General features: G+C 44.3%; 1 long non-coding RNA gene across 1 annotated transcript; it reads left to right on the top strand.

Annotated features, from left to right (window-relative positions):
• The first annotated feature begins 3,860 nt into the window (after positions 1-3,860).
• Positions 3,861-11,180, top strand: LOC146865371 (uncharacterized). Its single transcript, XR_014976625.1, has 5 exons — positions 3,861-3,983; positions 4,449-4,546; positions 4,662-4,766; positions 4,860-4,930; positions 10,716-11,180. It is a non-coding gene; the product is annotated as an uncharacterized LOC146865371 (long non-coding RNA).
• The last annotated feature ends 2,688 nt before the right edge of the window (positions 11,181-13,868 follow it).

The following is a 13,868-nucleotide window of genomic DNA, read 5'->3' as shown; positions in this document are numbered from 1 at the left end:
AAGCGTATTTGAACTATTGACTTTGTAAAGGACAATGCCTTTTATTTTTGTTTTCGTTTTTAAAACATAAATAAAAGGCATTGTCATTTACAATGCCAATAGCTTACACTCGCATAAATGAGAGACCTATTACATTGCAAATGCTTGTTCCTTTTGCCATTGTTTCCTCTTTCTCTTCCTCCTCTTTTTCTCCTTTTGTGTTTTTCTAGCTCTTGCTCTGGGTCAAAGTTTCATCTAAAAAGTGCCAATCCCCCAAAAACATTTGTGCCCGTGGGCCCCACCTGCAACCTCGGGCTCAAATTAAGCACTATTTGCTGTGTGTTTGTTCCAGGTCAGGCAGAAAAGAATAGTTATATCAGCATTTACCTGATGGGCATAAACTTCTTCCGCCTATGGATTTATGCAACCAAAGGCTTGTAAGGATAAGAGTCCAAAATCCACATGCAACGGTTTGTGTGAATGACGAAGTCTAGCAGCCAAAAGTTGAACCCTACAGGCCACACTGGTGCAAAATAGTACTCAAGCCATACATTTTGAGACTAAAATGCATTGGTGACAGCTACATGGCAAAGCAAGTGATCCACAGGCATTGTTGTACCAAATTTGTTTAGAATACTAGCCAATTTACTGCTAAATCGCAAGCATGATCCCTAATTGAACACACAGGGAGCAATTCAGAGAGTTTTCTGAATACCCAAGATGAAGTTAGATGCACAATTATCTGTGAGCAAAAATTCTGAGATCCTGACTCAAGAGAATGCTGACTTAGAGAATCAGCTGGAGAGTAGCACGGTGAATAAACTGCCCCGATTTGCAGATGTGGGTCAATTCGATAACAGTGATTCGCTAATTGGAGCCACTTTTATGTTGGTGCCTGTGTCTGTCCCACTCCGACCGCGCTGGCTCAATTTTATTTTTTTTAATTGCAGATTTATATACTCGACCCGAAGGTATGTGAGCGCTTTACGGGGTATATTATCTAGGGACGACGAGAAATAACGCAAAGAGCGCTTAGCGCTTTTTTATTTATCGCCGTCCATCGCTGGAATTTAACGCCCTGGTAGCGCGTTATTATCAACACGTTTCTCCAGGGCGATAAAAATTCCAGCGATAGCAAGGATATTGCCGTTTTGCAGGGAACATCGCTGGAAAACCAGCGATGTTCCCTGCAAAACGGCGATAACCTTGCTGATACGACCCTGTGGTATGTCTGCATTTTAGCAGACGTTAGTTTTTGGCGAAAACAGCGGTTTTCTCCAAAAACTAACGTCTGCTTAAATGCTGGGGCAGCCTTGTAAATATCGCGATGTGAACTTCAGCGATATTTGCAAGGTTGTACTGCCCAGTGACGCCCACTTTGCATTCAGAGATACAAAGGGGCATATCAACAAGGGCTTTATCTCTGCTTTTTTGGCTTTAAAAGCTAAACAAGCAGAGATAAAACTAGCACCCTATCAACAACAGGGTGCTAACACGCAAATTTGCATGTTAGCACCCTTTTACTCTACGCTTCCCCTTGCATCTCTAATGAGATGCAAAGGGGGCGTTCCAGAGTAAAATAATAGGAGAAATGTCGCTAAGCGACATTTCTCCTATTATCAAGAATGTCGCTAATCCTGTTAGAGACAAAAAAAGCAGCGCTAACCGCGGTTAACGCTGCTTTTTTACGTCTGCTAATTTTCAGACTTAGCCATGATATCCTATGGAAGGAGGATATCATGGCTAAGTTTGCCTGTCCCTATCAACAAGGTAACGTGTGATTATCGCTGGGTTTCCAGCGATAATCTCACGTTAGCCTGTTAGCGTGTAGATTTTTATCGCTATTGAGATAAGCGTTGCTAATAGCACGCTATCTCAGCGATAAAAATTCACGCTAGCCGGCGATAATTATCCTCACGCTAAGAGCGCTGAGCGATAATTATCGCCGGTTGTTGTTGATATGCCCCAAAGCGAGTTGTCGATCACAAGTTTGCTAAAATGCGCTAATGCATGTTAGCACTGCCTTGTTAATAGGGCGAAAACATTATCTCCACTTTTTTGGCTTTTAAAGCCAAAAAAAGAGGATATAAGGCCCTTGATAATATGCCCCCACATGAGCACCAGTTGCGTTACACAAGGACATATTAATTTCTTGTTTTTTGGTAGGCACAGGGAGATTAATTATGTAATTTGCCCAGAACCACAGGTTGCGGAGTCGACCCGAGGCTCGAACTTTGGTTTCCCAGCTCCAAAGACGGCTGTCTAGCCGTGAGACCACATCCTCTCTCAAAACATGGGAATGCAGCAGGACAACTTGATATGTGTGTGGAGCACAAGCTGTATCCGTTTTTTATTTGCTCATCATCTGAAGAGATTGCAATGAACACTAGGCCTCTTTTAAAGTCGGGTCTCTGGAAGGCTGCCTAATATGCAAATATAACTGCTGGTCATTAATAGACCACCATACTCCCCTTCCATTCAGGCAGTGAAAACGCTGGGCAGAAATCGTGAGCATGTCTCTCCCACATGCCCTGAATCCATAATGGCAACCATGTACATACAGGGGATATCCAAAGAAATTGATCACTCATTCTTTCAAAAGGGCTAGGTTTTACAACAGGGAGGCTATGCTTGAGAAAAATGGCCAAGAAAAAAAGAATAGGAATCAGGACAAGTTAGTTCTTGTGAGTAAGTTCTCTAATGTGAGCAACAAAATAAAAAATGCTGTAAATAGAAACTGGCATATTCTCAACTATGAGGAGGACTATATGTTAGAGAAACCTCTATTCGCGTTTAAGCATAACAGAAATCTTAGGAATAAACTAGTATACACATATTGTGAAGATCATAGAGAGTCTCAAAGAACCCTTGGAGGCACAAGAGCTATAGGAAACGTGAAATGTGGCACATGTAATGTTTGTGCTCTCTGTATACAATCCCAAAATATAGAGTTGAATGGTAGACTCTTGAAATCTAAAACCCTTAACAATTACAAAAGCAAGAGTGTTGTCTACCTGATACGTTGCCCATGTGGCCTAGGCTACGTGGGGGAGACTGGTGGAGAACTACGTGTTAGAATCCAGGAACATAGATCGGCCGTAAAAATGAGAAAAGAAAATGCACCCCTAGTGTCCCACTTTATTGAAGTGGGACATGGTGAGAATGAGCTGGGGTGGTTTATACTGGAAAATGTAACCATTGGGAGACGCGGTGGTAATCTTGAAATAAAAAGAAAATCTCAAGAGCAATGTTATATTTCTTATCTGAATACTATGAGCAAAGGTTTGAATTCTAAGGAAGAATGGGAACGACTGGTAGGGTCATTTTAGTTGCCTGTGCGCTATTAGTTATCGATAATGTACCTTTCTTCCCCTTTCCTCGTTTTGTAGGGGTACTATGAATTGGGATTTTTATGTACATGATTGCCACCAAATTTCATAGAGTATTTATAAACAATTGAAGCAGGCACTTTAATACTGCGATTTAGGCTCGATGGAACTCATAATAGGTTACTTTATATCCGAATAAGCTATATATAATAGCGTTATTTCTAAAGATAGTAGTTGCTTTGTAGTACAATTCCCGTTCTAAGATGGCGTCACTGCTTAAGATCGGCAGACACGTGATACTCTTACCCCAGCGTTTCGTCAAAGATGAAGAAATAAATTTCCTTTTTGAAACAAAGGAGGTTACTTTTCAGGCTCGGTTCTATGTACAATATGGTACCTTTTGGACAATTAGTTTTATACAGGAGTATAGTTTTAAAAACAGGAGGCGCATTGTATTTAATTTATCGTTCCAAGATGGCGCCACCTCTGAGGGTTTGGAGTCACGTGATATTCCAACCTCAGCTGTTTGTGGTTTAGTTTGGAGTGCGATTAGGAGAATCGCGGGCTTTTTTTGCTTAAATAGCAGGATGTTTTGGTGGTTCAAATCTACGTTTACGGAGGCAGAGAACCCCGTGCCAGAACCCCATTGTAGGATCATAATTACCGGCTGGACATGTAAGTAAAAGTAGTGGATATTTGGGTGTTCAGGCGGGCAGTTTGGGTGTTTTTGAGGATGTATCCACTCAGCTTAGTTATGGGAATGTAGACATTGGTTAGCATCCAGTCTCTCTTCTTAAGCATTGCGCTAGTGATACTACATGTATCCAAACAGCTTATTTACTGGAATGCAGGTACTGGTTAGCATCCAACTTTTGTTAAGGCATTGCTCTAGCGATACTATACCTGCGGGTTTTAGGGGAATGAAAATAGGGGGACTTTAAGCTGATTACAATGCATTGAGATATTATCTTGTGACATTTACACAAAACATGCGTATATATATATTGGGACCTCTTTATAGTTAATCATTAGAGGTTGTCTCACTAAGTCAATATCATTACTTGGATATGTGTATATGGCAATGAACTACACATTATGAAGTGCCAACTTATTGTACTAGTCCCATTGTTTTATCTACAGATATGCCTGGTTTTTAAAGGAGTGAGCAGAGTGAGATAATATTTTCCCTTCTTCTGACATTACCCAAGAAGGGTTATCAGTTTGAAACTTTTTACAAAGTAGGTAACTATGTAGGCATTTTACAATATGTGATACTTAGAGTTGAAGTCTCAATGCTTTCTATGTAGGGCCCATTATTTTGACGCATTGTTTATTCCTCTTTTCCCGATATAGATTGGGATGCTCAACTTCTTTGGCTTATTTCGGGTCGATATCAGAGTGACCTATTAAGAAGGGACTTGTTGGCTAAAAATTAAAGGGCTTTCTGTCTGGACTAAGGTAGACATTTATAGAAATATAGCGTTTTTTTATACTATAAAGCAGATATGAAATAGGACTTATTATGTCTAATCTCCTGTACACATTATACAGTTGTTTTTATAGGAGAAGGCGACAAAACTGCTGGGAACGGTATTAGATCAGGACAGTGTTCATATTTGGAGGTATGTTCTGCCCCTGGTTTATAATGGAATATGATCTGTGATTAATGAGAAATTGAATAGCTGGGGGCTGATATTATTTACAGCTCTATTTGAAGCTAGTTTTAGTACACATTTTTTAATCTTGCTTGTATTGATATGTGACCAATATATGGTCACGTTTGAGGAATGAATGCAGCATGGTTGTGATCTGTCAATGTTTTCATGAGGGTTACATATGTGTGGCTTTATGGTCATACTGTGAATTTGGGAGTTGATGTGAGTCTCTAAAGAGGATGCTGATTGAGAGCTTTCTAATCAATTCAAAAATGGTTTTCTTTTTATTTATATTTAGAAATAAAATTTTAAGAAACGAGTGTGAAAGATTCTCTTTCTTTCCTGAAGAAGGTGGGGGACACAAAAATCTTCGGACCCACCGAAACGTGTCGATGCTTTGATTGTTTGATTTCATCACGGATTAGAGACAAGTGCAACACTCTATGGTTATTATTCTGACAATATGTTTCTGATCCAATAGTGTGCACCTTGATTGGCTGATTTATTTTGCTGTCTGATAACTGTGATGTTTTCTTGATTGGAATCATTTTTTCCTGCTTCTTTTCTCGCTCACTGTTTTTATCTGTTTTTATTCATGATTTTTGTCTTGAACTTAATGTAATACTTACTTGTGTAACTTTATTATAACATTTGTGATTTTATTATGATTAATTGTTTGTATATATATATTATTTTAATACACTCTATATTGTAACACATTTTTTGACTTGATTATTAAGCTCTTTAATTTTGCACCTCTGAGTTTGATTGTATGATCTCGATTCTGTTTGAGAGTGGATGTGAACATTTATGGTTTTATTTGACTAGTTTTCCAAGGGGATTGTTCTTTTGACTTTAACCATGTACATACATCCAGTTTTGTTCATAATCAGAGTTGGTCGGTTTGTGTGTCCTGGCTGCAGCCTGCTCTCGTTATAGGACAGTTATGCATGTGCTCCCAACCTGCATGAATGTCCTGCACACACCAGACTTTAACCAGATGGCATGCTGCTCCCCTACCCCAGCCTATACTGTTCCCATCTTTAGCATCGGGCCGTCTTCTCAAAGTTACAAAACAGAACTCAGTGAGCACACACTTTCTCCAAACTCTAAAGAGTGCTTTGTTAATGACCCCTGGTCTCTGTTGCGGCACTGCTTATGCTATGCATTATTTTTCATCCCACTCAGATTTGTGGTCCATGGGGCATATTCACAAGGGCTTTATCTCCGCTTTTTTGGCTTACAAAGCCAAAAAAGCGGAGCTAAAACCAGCGCCCTATTTACAAGAGGGTGCTAACATGTATAATCGCATGTTAGCACCCTTTTTCCCAATGCCTCACTTTGCATCTCCAATGAAATGCAAAGTGGGCATTACTGGGCGTACCCAAGATGAACTACCTTGCAAATATCGCTGATGTTTACATCACGATATTTACAAGGCAGCCCACATGATTTTAGCATTCATTAGATTTTGGCGAAAACGTCCGTTTTGCGCCAACACCTAACGTCTGCTAAAATCCTGACTTAGCCATCCCTAACATAGGGGGTGGATTAGGCTGATACGATCCTGTGGGTCATAGCAGCAAGGTTATCGCCCTTTTACAGGGAACATCGCTGGAAAACCAGCGATGTTCCCTGCAAAAGGGCGATAACCTCGCTATCTCTGGAATTTTTATCGCTCTGGAGTAACGCGTTGTTAATAACGCGCTACCAGGGCGATAATATGCCCCCATGTTCTTTGTCTGAATCTATCGCCATCTGCGATATGTAACTCCTGGGAGTGTGTGCAATCTAATATGTTACACGTTTTCGAAAGTGCGTCTGGGAGAGCGGTGGGGTGATGAGTCGTTGGGTTAAGTTATTTGAGAACGGTACCAGGATGCATGACACATAACGGAGTGGGTGTACCGAGGGAGATGGAATACATGTCTTCCACTTCCATCAACTAGACGAAAGCAGTGCTGAGAGATGGCAAAATGAAATGTGCAAAACAACTGTGGGTGTAGGAGAGTACTCGGGGGCATATCATCAAGGGACTTATCGCCACATTAGTGTCAGTTTTTGGCGATATAGCGGCGATAATTTCATCGCCCTATCAACAATGCGTCACTAACCTCCTTTAGCGTTACTTTTCCAGCGATAGCGACCGGAAATGTATCGCCTTGCAAGGCAGCGATATTCAATGCTAATGACATGCAAAGTAGGCTACAAAAAAAGTCACTCTAACTCCCGTTATCTCCAGTTATCAACACCTGATAAAAACCTGACTTACACTGGAGATAAGTGGGTGTATATAAGGGAGATTAGGCCCGAGCTTCCCCAGAACAGCCACAGAAGCCATGGAGTTAGTCATCATGCAGATTGGAGTCCCACCAAGGCAGCAACAACAACCACCTCCAATGCCACCACCCCCAGGACCACCACTACCGATGCAGCGACGAAGAAAACAGCGGGCACTGCGCAGACATGTCTACCTCGCAGACCTAAGGCCAGAGGAAGTCATAGCCCACTACAGGCTCAAAAGGACATCTATCCAGCATATCCTGACCCTGATTGCCCACAGGCTGATGCCACCAACACAGCGGACAACCAACATCTCTCTGCAGACAAAACTGCTTGCTGTGCTGCACTTTTTGGCCTCTGGGACATTCCAACCAACAACAGCCAGAGTCGGTGGAGTATCACAGGCAGCCTTCTCAACCTTCCTCCCCACTGTCTTGGATGGCATACTCAGCCTGATTCCCCAGCACCTTCACTTCCCCAGCACTGTGCAGGAGCAGATTGCCATCAAGGAAGGATTCCTTGCCATTGCTGGCTTACCACAGGTGGTGGGTGCAATTGACTACACACATGTATCATTTGTGCCCCCTGCGGACAGCGCACACATATACCGCAACAGGAAGCACACCTATTCTATGAATGTGCAGGCAATAGTGGACCACCGCGGACTGTTCACAAATGTCATTGCCAAATTCCCAGGGAGTGTGCATTATGCATTCATCTTCCGACACTGCATCATAAACCAGCACTTCCAGGATGGCACATATGGAAATTCATTGCTTGTTGGTAAGTACCAACTGAACACACCACATGCCCAAAAACACAATCTTGTTGACCCATCAAGAGGGAGGATGTAAATACGTTGCCTAGGCACTGATAGGGGGGGGGGCACAAAAGGCATGGGTACATCACTTCGTGCCACATGCTGATGTATTGTGTACAAGGATGAGGTATACAGGCTCCACTGCATAGAGCACGGGTACTCATAATAAGGCCCGCGTGCTGCCAGCGGCCTGGCAAGCCTTTGTTGTTGGCCCACAGACCTTGCAGACATTGTAGACATTGTACCTGTGTCTCCTTTTTTTATATATTTTATAAGAGTGCCACCAAACACCGCCGCAGCAGCGCACACTCTGAGAGACTCTGCTCTATGGGAGCCGGGCGATTCCAGCGATAGTCAGAGTGGAGATGCAAGTGCGCCAGGAGGTGAAATATAACAAAACCTTGTTAACAAGTAAATGGTCCATTATAGAACTGTGAAGCACTGGGGTGCGATTGTGTGTGTGTGTGCCCAAGAACCTGTCTCAACCCAGGCTGCCGGGGGGGGGAGGTGACAGAGGGGGACAGAGAGGGGAAGAGACAGGGAGGGGGAGACAGAGGGAGGGGGAGACAGAGGGAGGGGGAGACAGAGGGAGGGGGAGACAGAGGGAGGGGGAGACAGAGGGAGGGAGACGGAGAGGGAGGGAGATGGAGGGAGGAGGGAGCCTGAGGGAGGAGGACGACGGAGGGTGGGAGGAGGAGGGCGAAAGAGGGAGGGAGATAGAGGGTGACAGAGGGAGGGGGACAGAGGGCGACAGAGTGAGGGAGACAGAGGAAAGGAGAGACAGAGTGAGGGAGGGAGACAGAGAGAGGGGGAGGGAGAGGGAGAGGGAGGGGGGAGAGGGGGAGAGGGGGGAGAGGGGGAGAGGGGGAGAGGGGGAGAGTAGAGGGGGAGAGGGAGAGGGGGAGAGGGGGAGAGGGGGAGAGGAGAGGGGGAGAGGGGGAGGGGAGAGGAGAGGGGGAGAGGAGGAGAGGAGGAGAGGGGGAGAGGGGGAGAGGGGGGAGAGGGAGAGGGAGAGATGTGTGTATGCCGGGTCTGGTGGCTCAGTGAATGAGAGTGTCCGCTGCAGGGGCCTATGTTCAACCACATGGTCAGTTTCTTTTTTTACTAGCCCCGCCCCCTTCCCCTCTGCCCCCGTCCCCACCGCTGCAGCACTCTGCCACAAACCACACTGTAAATGTGGGCCCAGAGAGAAAGTATGTGAGTACCCATGGCGTAGAGTAACCCCCATCACCTGACCATCTATGTAGCTAATCAAAGTCATCCTCACTGGTATCCCTGTCCGGTGTGTGGTCGCATTGTTGAGGAATATGATTATGTTGCAGTTCTTGTTGCTGGTGACCTATTCGAGTGACCCAACGTTGCATAAGTACTCACACATGTAAAATCAGTGTGTCAAGTCAGAGGTTTGTTGTGACCAAGTTTGTAACAATGCACTTTGCTTGCAGGAAGTGCATTGTGGGGCAAATGTGCATGCATAGGCCGTAAAATGTGTCATGAAACCACCATCTAGCGCCAATGGTGTTGACTGCAGTGTTGTGGGTGCTGCTGTTGATGGGGTTTAGTAGCATCTCCTCTCTGACTCAGCTACACATATTTCTCATATTTCTCACACCTGTGATATGGTGTGTCATGTGTTTGCCCAAGGAGTAAGTGGATGTGTATTCGGTCACTACTTGTGTGTTGAATTGATATGTTAAATGCTAATCCATTACAAATGCAAAGAAGTGTGCAAAGGTGAGCCATGCCATGTGTATTAGCGTGGTGAAGTGTGTGGACAATCTGATCTTGTCATATAAACCACATAGTGTAAATGATTTGGAGAAGTTGTCATGTGAGTTTGATGCTCTGCTAGTGACAGATGACCCAGTAAGTTTACGTAGTGTCACAAGTTTTTGTTGATGGTGTGTGCAAACTTTCACTGTCCCCAGTGGGCCCTGCAGGTGAGGTGGCTGTGGTCTGTTCCTTCGTTTTAGCTCTGGACATACATTGCATGGCTTGTGTGGTGTCACAGGTCTGCCATCAGCAGGAGATGCATGTCTGAATGTGAGCTTTGTCATGCGTGGCCTATGTCATTTGAACATTCACATGGCGGTGACTGCGAGGAGTGTGGATCAGTGCCATGGCTAGATGTTTGGAGAGCAAAGCTGGCTTTTGGTGTCTGTGTTTTTTGTGCAGGTATCATTCCCATTTTGTACACTTGTAGTGACATTTATGCAACCGTGCAGCAAACACCAGCAAAATGAATGGTTGGAGGATCAACACTGAGGCAATGTACTCAGCATTGATGCCGCTAAATATCCAGAAGCAACACATGTCTAACCTAAGTCTAAAAATCCGGGTCTGGTGGTGCAGTGGACAAATGCATCCACTGTAGGGGCCTGTGTTCGACCTCATGGTCACAGGTTCTAATCCCGGCGGGTCCACTCAGCCTTTCATCCATCTGAGGTTGATAAAATGAGTACCATTGAGTTGGGTAACAATATACATCTGTTATTCAGCGCCTTGAGACTTTCGGGTGATACGTGTGCTATACAAAAGTACATGTTATGTTATGTTAAATAGCAAAAATCACAATAGAAATAACTGTCAACACTGCCAACATAGTATGCCTAATGAATCATGTACTCATCTCCCCATTACATGTCATAGGTGATCAAGGGTATGCTCTCTGCCTGTGGATGATGACACCCATACGAAACACCACCACCCAGTGCTGCACATCGACGCACACGTGGTATCGTGGAGCGTACATTTGGCGTACTAAAGTCCCGTTTCCGTTGCCTAGATATTACAGGTGGCAAACTGCTGTAGAGCCCAGAAATGGTAAACAAAATCATACTGGCATGTTGTGTATTGCACAACATTTGTGTGCGCACAAATGCCCCCTGGATCCAAGTGCCTGCAGCACCGGTCGATTACCAGGATGATGATGAAGAACAGCAAGGTGGCCCACAGCCACTGCTGCTGGAATTGCCCGAAGGGACAGGATAATAAACAATTACTTCACTTGAGCACATCATATTGTGACCGACAAAGACATGTATGTGGAAAATTACCTCAAGAACTGTTTGTGACAATAAACAAACTCAACACACATACCCTGTCTGCAAGTTACTCTCCTGCATCAGTATATCACTATAACATGTTACCATTGAACAATAATTGCAAGTAAGAGTTAAAAAGTAATATCATGGTGTGTATGTTTCATCATTACAGAGATGTAATAGTGTGTCAATCGTGCACAACTTGACTTTACAAGGAGTCAAATCTGGCACACAATTCATCAATGGTTGTGTCAAATAGTATGTAATTCATGATTCACAGGGTGTACTTGATATGAAAAATACAAATGTATGGGTTTGTATGTGCCAAATAATTAATTTTATGGTTAAATCGGTGTTAAATTTCACTGTTAAGGCTGTGTAAAGGGGGGACAAATCAGAAATTTGGGTGTGGAATGGGCTCAAATCTGAGAAGTGGGTGTGAACTGTGGGTCTCAGCTGACAAATGGTGTGAAATTGGGGCTCAAATATGAAAAATGGGTCCTAAATTAGGGGAAAATCTGAAAAGTGGGTGTGAACTGTGGGTCTAAGCAGAGAAATGGGTGTGAAATTGGGGCTCAAATATGAAAAATGGGTGCTAAATTGGGGGAAAATCTGAAAAGTGGGTGTGAAATGGTGCGAATTGTGAAAAATGTTCTCTGCATGCATCCAAGACATTGAATTAGCCACCAGCAGAGCTCACATGCACACCATCTCTGCACACCTTCATGAAGACCATCCAGACCGGTCTCTACGTTGAAAAAATCGGCTCATTGGCAGTATGACCCAACAGACAAGACGAACTATCTGACCATCTCCCTGCACCCCGTGGTGGACAAAGTCACTGAGAGACTCATAAACACCCAGCTGACTGGCTACATTGAAGAGAACTCCATGATGGACCACTCCCAGTCTGGGTTTGGCATCAAGCACAGCACCAAGAATGTACACCATGCTGCCAATAATTACATACGCATGCCACTTGACCTGGGTCACATTGCGGCCAACACATCCTACTACACCACTATGCAGCCTTAAACACCATCTCACACGTACCCCATTCGCCACAATCCATGGCCCGGGGATACGATAAACCACCCTCCCATGGATCCACTCCTTCCTCTCTGCAATAACCCAAAAGATCACACACCCCCATCCATCTCCGAACCCACAGAGACCAAATGTTGAGTAGCCCAGGGACCGTCACTAAGCCCCATGCTCCTCAAAAGCTACATGACCATCCTCACCGCTATTGCCAGCCAGCATGGGCTTAGCATATCATCACACATAGAGGACACACAGCTCATCCTCTACCTCACGAAGAAAGCCAAAGACTCAAAACCCTGCGCCCAGAAATGAATGTCAGAACTTGCTGATTGTATGAAAACCATCTACCTAAGCTCAACTCAGAGGAGAATGACCTCCTCATCCTTGGGCCATCCACATGCACATGGGACAAACCCTGGTGGATCTCTGGCCTTGTGAGCCACATACGCAACCTCAGCTTCATCCACGACTCCTCCATCATCCTGACCTGTCAGATCAACTCTATTGCCTGCAACAGCTACAACTGCATCCTGATCCAACGCATAAAATTCCAATGGGTAACACCATAATGCCTCAAATATGTCATCAACGCAATCATCACCAGCAGACTGGAGTACGGCAACGCACTCACGCAGGGATCAACAAAACGCCACTACACAAGCTAGAAAACACACAGAAGGCTGCTTACAGACCCGTCATCAGAACCCCATGTCACAAACCCATTAGCCAACACATACAAAACATCCACTGGTTCACCGTCAAGAATAAAGTTACCATCAAACTACTCAGGCTCGCCTACAAATCACTCCACATCATCGGATGCTAAGACATCCACAAGAGAGTCACACCAACATCCCCAAGAGAGACTGCTGCTCGGCCAACCTTGCCCTTGCACACTCCCTGGATCTGCACATCCAGAGCGGGAGGATGACCTTTCACATATGTTGCAGGCAAAGAAATGAGCGAGATGACAGTCAACATCAAACACTCCACCACCATGCACGCTTACATGTGGTCCAACTAAGCATGGCTATTTGACTGTGACGGAGCTGCACTTTCACTCCCCCACAGCGACTTGTGAGCCTCATGAGTGAGTAGCGCAAATCATGCTCACAATCATTGTCTGATTGATCTGCGCACATACTCATCGCCAACAGACCACCACAGGTGAGTAGTGCCCTGACATTTCACACCATTTTTGGAATACATTAATGTGAAAGTTGCTATGGAGATGGTGATCATACATGTTGCATGCAATTTAGTCTGTCAACTGTCATGAAATATAAAATGTAGGCTGTCCTCATTGTGCAAAGCAATCTTTACATTCTATTATTGTGCTTTGATATTAAATTTGCTCTGAATGTCCATCTGTGTATGAAAATTGACTTGGCATGAAAGATTCACGTCCAGACGATGTTTTCATCATCCACACTTTGGAAAATACATCTCTGTACCATACTGTATCAGCATTGGGACATTTGCGGGCTATTTGCGTGCAGATTTTTATCGCATACAAGAAAACGGGCCTCCTACACGTCACAGTTTCAGACTAAGGACTTTTGCGGCCTATTTGCGTGCAGATTTTCATCGCATTCAAGAAAACGGGCCTCATACACATCACAGTCTTAGACTAAGGACCTTTGCGACCTATTTGCGTGCAGATTTTAATCGCATTCCTTAAAAAGAGCTGCAAACACACAGGAAGTGATGTATG

This window comes from Triturus cristatus, chromosome 2_1 (assembly GCF_964204655.1).
Source record: "Triturus cristatus chromosome 2_1, aTriCri1.1, whole genome shotgun sequence".
NCBI lineage: Eukaryota > Metazoa > Chordata > Amphibia > Caudata > Salamandridae > Triturus > Triturus cristatus.
The sequence above is the reverse complement of the archived record's forward strand: the minus strand, read 5'-3'. Positions and strand labels throughout refer to the sequence as shown.